The sequence below is a fragment of the Tenrec ecaudatus genome, chromosome 13 (assembly GCF_050624435.1).
Source record: "Tenrec ecaudatus isolate mTenEca1 chromosome 13, mTenEca1.hap1, whole genome shotgun sequence".
In the NCBI taxonomy this organism is placed as follows: domain Eukaryota; kingdom Metazoa; phylum Chordata; class Mammalia; order Afrosoricida; family Tenrecidae; genus Tenrec; species Tenrec ecaudatus.
This window is the reverse complement of record NC_134542.1, coordinates 86168807-86181713: the sequence shown is the minus strand read 5'-3', so window position 1 is coordinate 86181713 and position 12907 is coordinate 86168807. Positions and strand designations below refer to the sequence as shown.

At 36.2% G+C, this 12907-nt stretch overlaps 1 protein-coding gene and 1 pseudogene across 4 annotated transcripts in view; both read left to right on the top strand.

Annotated features, from left to right (window-relative positions):
- GALNT13 (polypeptide N-acetylgalactosaminyltransferase 13) overlaps positions 1-12907 on the top strand; it is a 540793-nt gene that overhangs the window by 116647 nt on the left and 411239 nt on the right. The gene's annotated exons all lie outside the window — the stretch shown is intronic.
- On the top strand, positions 11453-11905 carry LOC142423905 (large ribosomal subunit protein uL24-like; annotated as a pseudogene).

The window sequence follows — 12907 nt, the reverse complement described above, 5'->3', positions numbered from 1 at the left end:
TGAAATCTAGGATAGAAAAATCTATAGACACACTAACTGGATATCTTGGCTACTTGCGGGCATTAGAGGAAGTTAGAGAGAAATGGGGAGCTAATAAGTATAGAAAAGAAAAGATATTCTGAAATTGATTGTGGTGATAATCATATGGCTCTTTTGATGTAATTAAACTGTCATTGTGTGATATGTGGATTATGTGCCAACAAAACTGTTAAATGTGATATTTTAATAGTTAGTGTCATTGTATAATAATAATAGTTAAATCTCTACAAGATCGTTTTCATTAAATTTCTCACTTTCATTTTCAAGGCCATTTTCTAAAATAAGCCACTTGACTTTATTTTGGGAAATGTGATGCTGAACTCAATAACAAGATTTTAGGTTTATAGGCATTCTAATACACCAAACCAACCTGAGTTGTAAAAAAAAAAAAAAAAAAAGGAGGTTGTTCTATTTTCAATATGAAAAGAACAAGGAACTACTTAAAACTAAATTGAGACCCGGAAACACTATGACAAGTGGAAGGCAAGCTCAAAAAAGCCTTGATGGAACCAGGACTAAGGGTCCGGCTGCCGCTCTGTGGGGCGAGGGGGCTTGGAAAGCTACTTCGGGGAAGATTCTAGCTCCGGAAGCCGGTGGGCATTTCTCCTGTGGACTATTTTGCTCTGTCACAAAGGTTGGCTTGATCTGTTGATACCTACCACCAACAATAGCAAGATAAACTCACTACATCTTAGGTTATTTATTTTAAATGAGTACAATATAGTCTCCAACTTACATAAATGCTCTTCCAAAAAACTCCTGGCTATCCACTCAACTCCAACTCAAAATAACCTATTGGACAAAGGAGAACCTTCATTTTTCTGAGACTTTAAGTTTTTACGATGTAAGTCGCCTCATATTTCTTCTGTAGAACGCCTGGTGGGTTCAAACCACTGACTTTGTTACTAGCAGCTCAACTATTAGCCACTATGCCACCAGTACTCCTATAACACTGCTTACAGCAAAACTGAGTATTAAAAGTAATCCATGTACGTGCCAACTAAATCACAGGGATTTGTTTTAGTGAAAATGATAGAGAAGGTCATTGTTAATGCTCATGTAGGATTTCACAATATTGTTGACTAAGAAAACTGCATATTATTATTAACAATGCTCTCTTATTTCTAGCTGACAGTCTCTTCTGTGTTCACTAGTCAATGTAGACAGGTTCTAGTAACACTGTTTAAAAGTGATTAGATGCACCTTTTTATTTTGGATAATTTAGGATGATCATCAATTTTGAACATTCACATCAAGTTTCTTGCTTATGTTTGAAGCTCCTTTATCCTCTTTCACCGGTAACTCTTTCTTCTTGCTCATGAAGGCAATTTAATTGCTTTCAAGTAATTCCAAGGTCATGCTTAGTTATTGGTCCTGTGCCTGTTTTTCCAGAAGATTTTCTATAATGAAACTGCCAGAAAACCCCATTTTATACAATTGATCTATATTTATACTGCTGCCAAGTGGTGCTAGCTCCCCACCATCTCCAGGAAATCGAAATATTTGGCAGAACTTATTCTCAAAAGATAAAAACACTCCCAATACAAGAAAGTACCAATTTAGATGATTTCTTTGTAGAAGAACAGGGCTCTTTATTTGTTTTTTGCTTAGGTTAAATTTGTGGCAACTAAAAATTGTACATTGAAACTAATTGCTGATTTAAGCCAAATACAGTTAGAATTCTAATACACCCTGGAAGAATAGCTATGTGAATGTATTCTCTTTGCTCTTATAAATTGCTCATATTAAATGTAGCATTTTCAGGTACCAAATAGCTTCTTAAAAACTAATTGTAAAAAAAATTACACCTGAATGCATATATTAGGGAAAATTGAGGTAGATAATTCATTAAAAATTCATGGACTTTATAAGAAATCAATAAACTGTCCCATCAAGTCAGTTCCCACTCAGGGTGACCTTGTGCAGTACAGTCTAGCTGCTCCACCAGTTTTCTTGGCTGTTGTTTCTATGGAGGTAGATGCTAAGCCATATTTTATTATCTCACTGGATGCGTTTGAGCAACCCAAAGGCCATGGGAGGATGGTCCCAGAGCTCTGGAGTTCCAGAGTCTCAGGCTAGCTTTCTGCTTCCATCATTTACTTTCAGTACACTTCAGGCAACATCCCTAAACTCTGAACTTCAGTATCTTTGTTATTCATACAACAGTATTTATTTGAAGATTACCTATGGTAATGTGTCTTAAACTTTCGTGGTAGATGGAGTTTATCTCCCACATTCTGCCTTTTATGAATAATTCAAGAATGAAAATTACATTTTCTCAAATAGTTTGTATTTTACCTTGAAAATTTTAGAGCTCCATGTGTGGTATATAGTTCAGAATATATTAGCATCGTATACGCTTGTAAAATTTTATAGTGTCGTTTGTTAAACTGTTGTTGCCTATTGTCAGTCAGTAAGATTATAAAAAACTGTAATGTGAAACTAGAAAAAAGTTATATATCCATAATATTGTTTTTTCCAAAAATTCATTTTACGTTTTCTCTCTGGAAACAAAAAGAATGGGCTAAAGGTAAATTTCTTAGGCTTTCCAATAGATTATACTAGAAAATTTTAAGGCAATAATTTTGCAGTCTTGAACTATGTTGCATATCAACTGAAGACACATGTTGGTAGAATTCTACCACTTGTTATATTCGAATTTTACAGGAAAGTTTTTTTACCTTTAGCATGCACAAATCCATCTTATACTTTCTTCAGTGTTCTTTCATTTTATTGAGCCTATGACATTCTTATAATACTACTGAATTGTACTTTGGGGTGGTTCTCTCGTCTGCATCCATTGTCAAGTGAATTTATGAATTGTATTAATTGTAAGACAGTTGTTTAGGTCATGAAGCACTTTCATGGTCTTTGTCTATCATAGCCATAATTAATCTTTTTGCTGTCCAGTGCACACTGACTCATTGATTCTATAAGACAGAGTGGAACTTACCCCTATATTTTTAAGGCTATAATATATATGGCGTTAGACTGCCACATCTTTTTCCGATGCAGCAGCTGGTGGATTTGAGCTGTCACCATTTAGGTTAGCAGTCAAGGATTAACCACTGTGGTGGTCTTGGATATCAAATTTCAACCACTACCCTCCCTTCCACTAAATAATTGAAATACTTTATCCCTTTATTTGCTTAACCAACCAAAAATGCAAACCCATTGCCATTGAATTAATGTTTACTTATGGTTTTACATAAGAGCACTACTCTATATTGTTTAAAATGTTTGTTTTATTTTTGGCTGAAATCATTGTGGGTCTACAGGGTTTTCTTTCATGATACCACTATATTAGTAATGAAGTATAACTAATTTGCTCCCTTCAGGGCCCTTTTAGCTTTGTTAATACTCTTCAAATAATGCTGTTCACAGTTCTCTTAAAAGAAGTGTGAGGATCATCAATAGCAAAGAGGGTGGGAGTGGCCTGGTAGGGATTCAGCAAGTGCAAGGTAACCTAGGGAAATTACTGAAACCAAAATTAAGGCTGAACATGACAGTGGGATAAGAGGAAACTAAAAGGAAATAGCGGGAGGAACTAGGTGACAAAGAGTATTTATAGAGGTCCAAAGACTGGAATGTACATATTGAAATATATTTATTTGAGTGTGGGGAAACAGATCTATGTACATATATTTATAGGGTTAGTATTAAGGCAGCAGATGGACATTGGGCCTCCACTCAAGCACTTACTCAATGCAAGAACACTTTGTTCTATTAATTTGGCATTCCAGGATGCACACCTTCCCGACATGATTGCTGAAGAAAAAGGTGTGCATAAGCAAATGTGGTGAAGAAAGTTTATGGTGACCGGATATCAAAAGATAAAGCATTTAGGGTTTTAAAGACTTGAAGATAAACAAGAGGCCATCTAGCTGAGAAGCATCAAAGCCCACGTGGAAGAAGCACACCAGCTTGACTGACCATGAGGTGTAGAAGGGACCAGTTATCAGACATCAAAGAACTAAAAACCATATCAGTGTGTGCCCACCTTACTGACATGACCAATAAAGACAAAAGTGTGCATAAACATATATGAAGAAAGCTAATGGTGCCCGGCTATCAAAAGATATAGCGTCTGGGGTCTTAAAGGCTTAACGATAAACAAGCGGCCATCTAGCTGAGAAGCATCAAAGCCCACATGGAAAAAGCAAACAAGCCTGTCTGATCACAAGGTACAGAAGGGACCAGTTATCAGACATCAAAGAGCTAAAAATCATATCAATGGGTGCCCACCTCCCTAATAACGATCAATGAAGACAAACGTGTGCATAAGCAAATGTGGTAAAGAAAGCTGATGTTGCCCAACTATCAAAGGATATAGCATCTAGGGTCTTAAAAGTTCGAAGATAAACTAGTGGTCATCTAGTTCAGAAGCAACAAAGCCCACATGGAAGAAACACACTAGCCTGTGTGACCACGAGCTGTCAAAGGGATCAGGTATCAAGCATCAAGGACCAAAAAAATCCTATCATTGAAAATGTGGGTAGTGCAGAGTGGAGACTCAAAGCCCAGTGGTAGTGAACCAGACACCGCTTGCTGAAGGGTTGTGGGGAGGAGATGAACCAGGCAGGGTGTAGGGTAGCAACGATGAAACCTATAACTTTTCTCTAGTTCTTAAATACTTCCCCCTCCCCCACTATCATGATCCCAATTCTACCTTACAAATCTGGCTAGACCAGAGGATGTACATTGGCACAGATAGCAACTGGAAACACTGGGAATCCAGGACAAATGACTCCTCCAGGACCAGTGGTGAGAGTGGCGATGCCTGGAGGGTGGAGAAAATGTGGGATAGAAAGGGGGAACTGATTACAAGAATCTATGCATAACCTCCTCCCTGGGGGGGGGGGGCGGTGTCAGCAGAGAAGAAGGTGGCGGGAGGCGTCAGACAGTGTAATATATGGCAAAATAATAATAATTTATGAATGATGAAGGTTTCATAAGGTCGGGGGAGTGGGGAGGGAGGGGGAAATGAGCAGCAGATATTAAGGGCTCAAGTAGAAGACAATTGTTTTGAGAATGATGATGGCAACAAATTACATATGTTCTTGACACAATGGATGTATGTATGGATTGTGATAAGAATTGTACAAGCCCCCAATAAAATGATTAAAAACAAACAAACAAACGAAGAGATCAGACGACAGAGCATTGAGGGAAACAGGAATCGTGAGGGGAAGTGTGCACTTTTACATAACCGTCTTTTCAGTCCAACTCAAAACCCCACGTCCATTGAGTTGATTCAAACTTAGAATAACCCTTTGTAGAGTTTCTGAGTCAGGAGTCGCAGGGCCCATGCTATTGGAACTCAGATTCACAATCAATGCTCATGGAAGCAGCAGTCAGGAAATTAAACAATACATGACAGTGGACAAATCTGTTGCAGAAGACCTCTTTAGTGTTTTGAAGAACAAGAATGTCCCTTTGAGGACTCAAGTATGCCTACACCAACACATGCATGGTGTTCTTAATCACATCAGAAGCGTGTGAATGTACAGCAGTGAATAAGGATGATGTGTAAGTATTGACTGTTGGTGTAGACTGCTAGAAGAACAAAGAGATCTGTCTTGGAGGAGTACAACCAGGATGCTCCTCAGAAGGGAGAATGGGGAGATTTGTCTCATGCACTTTGGGTATGTTATCAGGAGAGACCAATCCTTGGACGAAGACATCATGTTTGGTAAAGTAATGGGTTGGAGAAAAAGTGGAAGACTCTCGATGACATCGATTAATATGGTAGCTGCCACAATGGGATCAAACTAACAGCAATTGTGAGGATGGTGCCGAACTCAAAAGTGTGTGGCTCTGTTGTACAAAGGGTCTCTATAAATGGAAACAGATTGGATGGGAAGTAACAATAGCATCAGTTCAGGGATTGTAATTATGCTAGAATACTGTGTAAGTTTTGTCATTTTTGTCTCGTTATCCACAAGAATTTCAGAGAATTGAACATCATTGTTTAACATGTCTTTTTCCAGTCTTCAATTCTCTTTCTTTGAAATAATCTTATACATATACATCTATACAGATGGGGATGGAAGACTGGTGAGATGAGATTTATCAAGATAGGGATTGTAATGCAGTATTTGAAAATTTGATACCAAAAAGAAAGAACAAATCATCTATTTTTAAACAGAGAAAGTAAAATGATTGATATGGAAAGAGTGTTAGATAGGTCTGACCAGAGAAAACCAATGGCACTCATATATGTATGTGAAAGGACTTTATATCAGGAAGTAATTTGATATCAAAATGTCCCAACCTAGACCAACTTAAGTCCATGGATCTGATGCTAGTTGAAGTCTTCCTCAGGTTCGTGTAGCCACATACCTACGAAGCAGAAAGGGGAAGGGGAAGCAGGGGAATCACAGGTCTGTGGGTGCACAGTCCCAAGGTTCTGCGGTTAGTGGGAGTATGGCAGGGCACCGACGGTTCCCAGGGTCAGCAGCCCACACTGTGGCACCTCTGGATGCACACACGGAATCCAAGCAGGGTGAAAGGTGAAGGGCAAGAGAGTGAGATAGTATGTCCTTCTTGTAAACAGGCCACACCTACAAAGAGGCATTACCAGGCTACCAACTCACTGACAGATCAGACCCCACCCCTACCTCCACAGAGGAACCATGGAGTTGACATAAAATCTGACCACCTTAGTAAGTGAATTTGACTTTCAGTGCTAATAGAGTTGAAAAATAAATGAACAAATCTTATCTATAATATTAATATCCCCAGAATATGGACACACATATCAGAGATTTCTCTTGGATTTTGGATATTCTGACCCTTAGAGAAAATTATAATTTCATTAAAATGCAAATATTAAATGTATACCTCTTTAGCCTTTCTCTTTTCTTTGCAAAAGTCCCCCCAGAATCTTAAAACTAAATCTTTGTCTGAGCTTTCATAATCACATTTTATCTTATAGCATTTCTGTAGTCATTTTTTCATCATGATATACTACTGATTGTGTTTCACTTTATGTTAATGCTTTTTATCAGGATAAAGTTTTAATAAATTAGCTCATATTATTTGTGAAGAAGGAGATTGTAAAGACATAATTATGTGCACAGAAGTATAATACAATGTGAAAAGTTTTAGCACACAGTTAAAAAGGTATCAGTACAAGTGCCCACAGATTGTGTTTCATACACTAAAATTATTTTACAAAGACCTTGAATCTCCAATTTATTTTGTTAATGTAACCCTGGCATTTACCTGTGTTGTTACATTCTAATGTTCTTATATTTTATTGTTTTATTTTATTTTTAGTATATGTAAAGTACATATTCTGTACTTTCACTAGATTCAAGCTCTTTTTCCTTTTTCTAATTGGTCTTATTGTAACTCTCTTTAGGCTGTATTTTAATATTTTTAAAATATTGGGATCTGTATATTCTGGAAACGTGCTCCATTCTGGAAACTATTCTGGAAATTAATGTCAGTTAATTTTTTCTACATACATTATAAAAGGTGTAATTGTACTTATTTTAAAATGAAATATCAAACAATTGGGAGAAATTGTTGCAAAAAAAGTTTCAGTGGCTTTTTTTTTTGCAAACACAGTAATGCAAACGCATAGGATAAATGCTGAGATACATACATAGATTGGTATGCAAGACCAATGAGCTAAGGAGATTAACAAGACAAGAATTTTAAAGAGTGTTTTGAAATATGATACCAAAAAGAAAGAACAACACCCATGTTTGCTTGAATTTAGTTTTTATTGCTGGATTTTCTTTCTTTTTAACTGATTGTGATTAATATATATATTAAGTGATTCCATAGTTCAACCATGTCCAGCAGAATTGTACATTTGCTACCACAATCAGTTTGCAAGCATTCTTTTTCTAAATGAACCTGTTGATGTAGTCACCCCTTTCCTTCACCCCCACCTCTGTACCCCTTCCTACCAAACCCACCCACTTTTGATAACAGTGAAGGTAAAATGTTTACATATCTTCAATAAAGGGGAAAAAAGAGCTAATGTAGTCCTTTGAATGAGCATTAATAAAGTGATCAAGTAAGTGATTGCTTGTGAGGTAAATGGTGGTCTGAAACACACACAAAATGAGTAGTGGGTACAAATGTCTGAAAAAGAAGAGACATGTTTAAGTACCTACTAACTAGTACCTTAGTGAAACTGTGCAATCCTAAAAATGATTATGAAGATGATGAAGCTACAAGAAAAATAGTCTGTAGTGAAGATCAATGGAAACATAGACAAATCCCTTATTTCCCATGTACTATGGTTACTAAGCATGTTTTGTCATGCTTCTTATAATAAGGACACTGGAAATACCAATGGTCTCCCGAACTTGCCCTTCCATCGTAAACCTCTGTCATACACGTGAAGTGAGGCAAGGTTATAGTGATAAGAACCCGCGATTTTTGACACATCAGGCCCAGTGTAGAGCTTCCACCCTGGAAATGGGGAAGGTATTTTTTCAATTATTTTCACCTGGGATAGGTCTACCACAGCTGGGTCATGGAGGGAAAGAGAAATGGTGATGCTCTGTTCTCCCAGGAGGATGGATACCTTCTCTCTTGATTGTGAATGAGGAGAGTTCTCTGTGTTTGCATTGTGTGGAGTGGAGCTTCTCTCTCAGCCTGAGCTGTGTATGGAGAGAAGAAATAGGTTAATGGCTCAAGATATGGTAGATTTTCTCCTGCTGTAGTGACATTTTCACAGTACCAGAAATAAAATCAACCGTTTTTGTGGAAGGATAACACGTTTCTCAAAATTGGGTGGCATGCAATTCTCTCAGTTGTTGAAATGTTCCAAACTGCAGGGAGAGAACTGTGAAGCTTTTATTTGGTGAAGCAAAGACTTAGTGCTTGCAATGGGTTTTAGAAAACAGAAAACCAAAAATGGGTTGGCTATTCAACTACACTCTTTCTTTACATTACTCTACCATCTGCCATTAAACTCTAGTGTGGGATTAGACACCAATGCTAATTTCTTAACTTCTTGGAATAGGTTTGACCGAGACACTTTTTGAGCATCATTACATCATTAATCTAGTCCTACGAAACTGAGCAAGCTCTATGCATGTTTTTTTTTTATTTCTCACAGAAACAAGCTATACTTCTACCTAATTATGAATTTTACAAAAAAATTAGCAGAAAAATGGTGAAGGTCACATTATGTGAATAAAGTTTAGTTTGTAGGCTTGGTTAATTGACTTATACCTTATCTTGGTTTCAGAGTAATCAGAGAATTGTATGACATCATCTTTAACATAATAATCTCATGTTGACCAAAGTATTTCTCCCTAGGACAAGCTGAAAAAACATTGAGAATATTTTTTAATAAAAATTCCTAGCATAAGCAAAACAAACAAATGAAAACACATTCCCTTCCTTACTCATTTTATGTTACAAGCAGTTAAACTCTGACAATAAGTTGAATTGCTTCTTCAGTGTGACAGATAAGACTTCAAGCCTAGTTACAGCTTGATATAAAAATGGAATTTGGTTTATATCGATTTTTAAATTCTTACCAAGCACCTCAAGTTTTGGGATCTACACACACCTTCATCTTTATGAGATTTTTCTCAAGTAAATCATTCTTTACTTGCTGGGTACCTTCAGACAAATTTTCAGAGATTTTAAAAGAAAATAAAAGTTGTGTTAGTCTGGGTGGACTACAGATCAAATTCATAAACATGCATACGGCTACAAGGGGAAGGTTTATAGACAAGAGCAATTGAGCATTGAGAAAACATCCCAGCCCAATCCAGATCAAGTCCATAATCTGATATTAGCCCATATTTCCTATATCAACCTAAAAAGTTCTCCTCAGACTCAGGAACACACGCAATGACACCGAATGCAGAAGATCACAGGCCAGTGGGTAGAAAGTCTGTGGATCCAGTGTCATTGGAAACATCTCAGTCCTGGTATGGGTCTCTCTGTGGTTTCTCCGGCTTCCAAGGTCTGGTTGCATCCATGTGACTTTTCTTCTGCAATGTCTCCCAGGGAGTGGCAGAGTGAGAGAGAGAGAGAGAGGAGAGAGGAGAGAGAGGTGTTTTCATCCTCCAAATAGAAAGTACCAGATTTCCCAGAATTTTCAGGAGAAGGCCATGCCCACACAGAAGTCTCTATGGCTTATCTCCAGAATGACAGCCTAGATTCCACCCCTACACTCTTCATCCTTAAATTGACACCAGATTAGGTGACTGCCACAAAAGTTAACCACTTTTGTTACCATGTTCTTATACTTGTAGAGAGTTCTCTCCTATAGAGCGTCCATGTACTTCCTTCCACTATTCCAGAAGACATTGTTTCCTGCGTGTTGAATTGCCACCACTTAAATGAGTGTTACGTATACTTACATGTCAATAATTATGGCCTATCCTGGAATGGAGGGGGGGGGGAACATGTTTGTCAGGAATGTTCTAAAGAAGCAGAAACAGGAAGACTGGAAACAGTATTACCATTTATTAAAAAATATAAACTGATGTGAGTAGATTGGCATTGTTTTGAAAGATATCTCTATATAAGAAGATATATATTGATCACTACTTTGAAATGCACTTTTGAAATAATTAAAGAATTAAAGTGTGGGGATTTTCAATTTTGTTTAAAAAATTAAGTGAAATAACTTTACGAATATGATCTTTTATGGAACTGGGTAAAAAAATTATAGCAAGTCATAGTCTGCATTTGTGTCTTCTCAATATCTACATGAAGATATCAAATGTAAGTTAATCAATCCAATTTTATAATATAAAAATATATATTGACATCATGTATTATTCCAATAGAAATCATTGTATTTTTGCAGTGTTAAATTTATTAATGTCATCCAAAATAAATATAAGCTCATCAAAAAAATCAAACTTGATTTACTCATTTCATCCTTTTGAAAACCTAGATATTTTGTCTTACAAAATGTATCTTCAGCACATTTCCCAGTCTGTTTTAAAATAACCTGTGTGATTGAGTTTCCACCACAGAATCAGGAAGCTGTTCCATAATTCATTTATTTTTCATAGTCAGGAAATAGCTCCAGATATTCAACCCCAATTTCCTTTACCTTTATAAAAATAACTTTTCTCTATTAGGATAATTTATTTTTATTCTGCTCACTTATGCCTATAGATTTTCTCCATTTGACACATCTTTATGGAAGAGTTACGTATTCACTATTTTTATATTTGAAAATTTAAATAAAGCATTAAAAAATCCAAACCATAATGCTGAATAGAATAAGATTTTGTGGTTACAACAAGAAAACAACACAATTTTCAACTCAAATTTTTTATATACTGGTTTAGGACACTTTATTTGATGAACCAGACTAATTAGTAAATCTGTGTTATTAGTAAGAATGAAAGACATCAGGAAACTTACGGAACCGGAAGAGGCTTGTAACTCTTTTCCCTGTTGGGGTCATCGCTGAAGGAGTAGCCGCCAAAATGAAGTTCAATCCCTTTGTGACTTTGGACCAGAGCAAAAACCGGAAAAGGCATTTCAATGCCCCTTCCCACGTTCGCAGGAAGATTATGTCTTCCCTGCTTTCCAAGGAACTTAGAAATACAATGTCTGGTCCATGCCTATCCGCAAGGATGATGAAGTTCAGGTTGTGCGAGGACACTACAAAGGTCAGCAGATTGGCAAAGTGGTCCAGGTTTACCGGAAGAAGTACGTCATCTACATTGAGCGGGTGCAGCGAGATAAAGCTAACGGCACCACTGTCCATGTGGGCATTCACCCCAGCAAGGTGGTGATTACGAGGTTAAAACTGGACAAAGACCGCAAAAAGATCCTGGAGCAGAAAGCCAAATCTCTCCAAGTCGGAAAGGAAAAGGGAAAATACAAGGAAGATTCACTTGAGAAGATGCAAGAGTGAAATATCTTGTACACAACTTCCATTAAAAGCAGCACATTTGAAAAAAAAAAGAATGAAAGAAATCATTTAATAACAGTCAATTCTTTGTAGTAGATGTAACAACTGCTTAAGCTATCTTAGGCTGCACTATTGAATTTTACTTTTGTAATTTTATATAGTTATTGAAACTTTCTTGTTTTATTGCTCAGGCTAAAATTGAAGTGTAGTGTTCAAAATATTTGATGAAGTATCTCATGGCATCGTTGTCAAGATTTCTATATATCCATTTGGAACTGATATTAAACAGATAGGCTTAAGACAATGTATGCTGATTTTAAAATTTTATATAATTCTTAATACTTTGGGAAATATGATAGATGGATTTCTACTCAATTTTTAATTTTCTATTTTTATCTCTGATTTAAATCAAACAAAAGGACATTTTACATCTTATTACAAGTGTAAGTTATGACCAAGTAGGAGAATATATTGAATATAATGCCTCAAAAATTCAATATTCTTAAAATAATATTCACCAACCGAAAAAAAGACTATTATATCTTCACATACAATATATTAAGCATTAAAAGATATGGTAAATTAAAAAGATTAAAATCAAAATATATTATTTGTATCATCTCTATATTTGCCAAAGTATTTTCATTGCACTTTATTATTAAATTTATGTTTTGATAATTTTAAACAAAATAATTGAGCTTATTTATCGAACGTGTCATCTTCAGTCCCTTTTGTATTAAATCAAGGTTATTGTATTATCTTTAAATGGTTGAATGTCTTATAAAATGTTAGTAAACATTTTTGCTCATAGTTACTTAGTTTGGTTAGACAATGACACCTAATCGTTTATCTGAATTGTTTTTATCCTATCATAGCAATTTTAATATTCCCTAAAAAATGGAGTAATTGTTACCCACTTTTGTAAGATCTACCAAATAATCCGTTTCAGGCTCTATAATGAATACTACATATAACGGGGTTTCAAAAATTGTGGATGCTACTGGC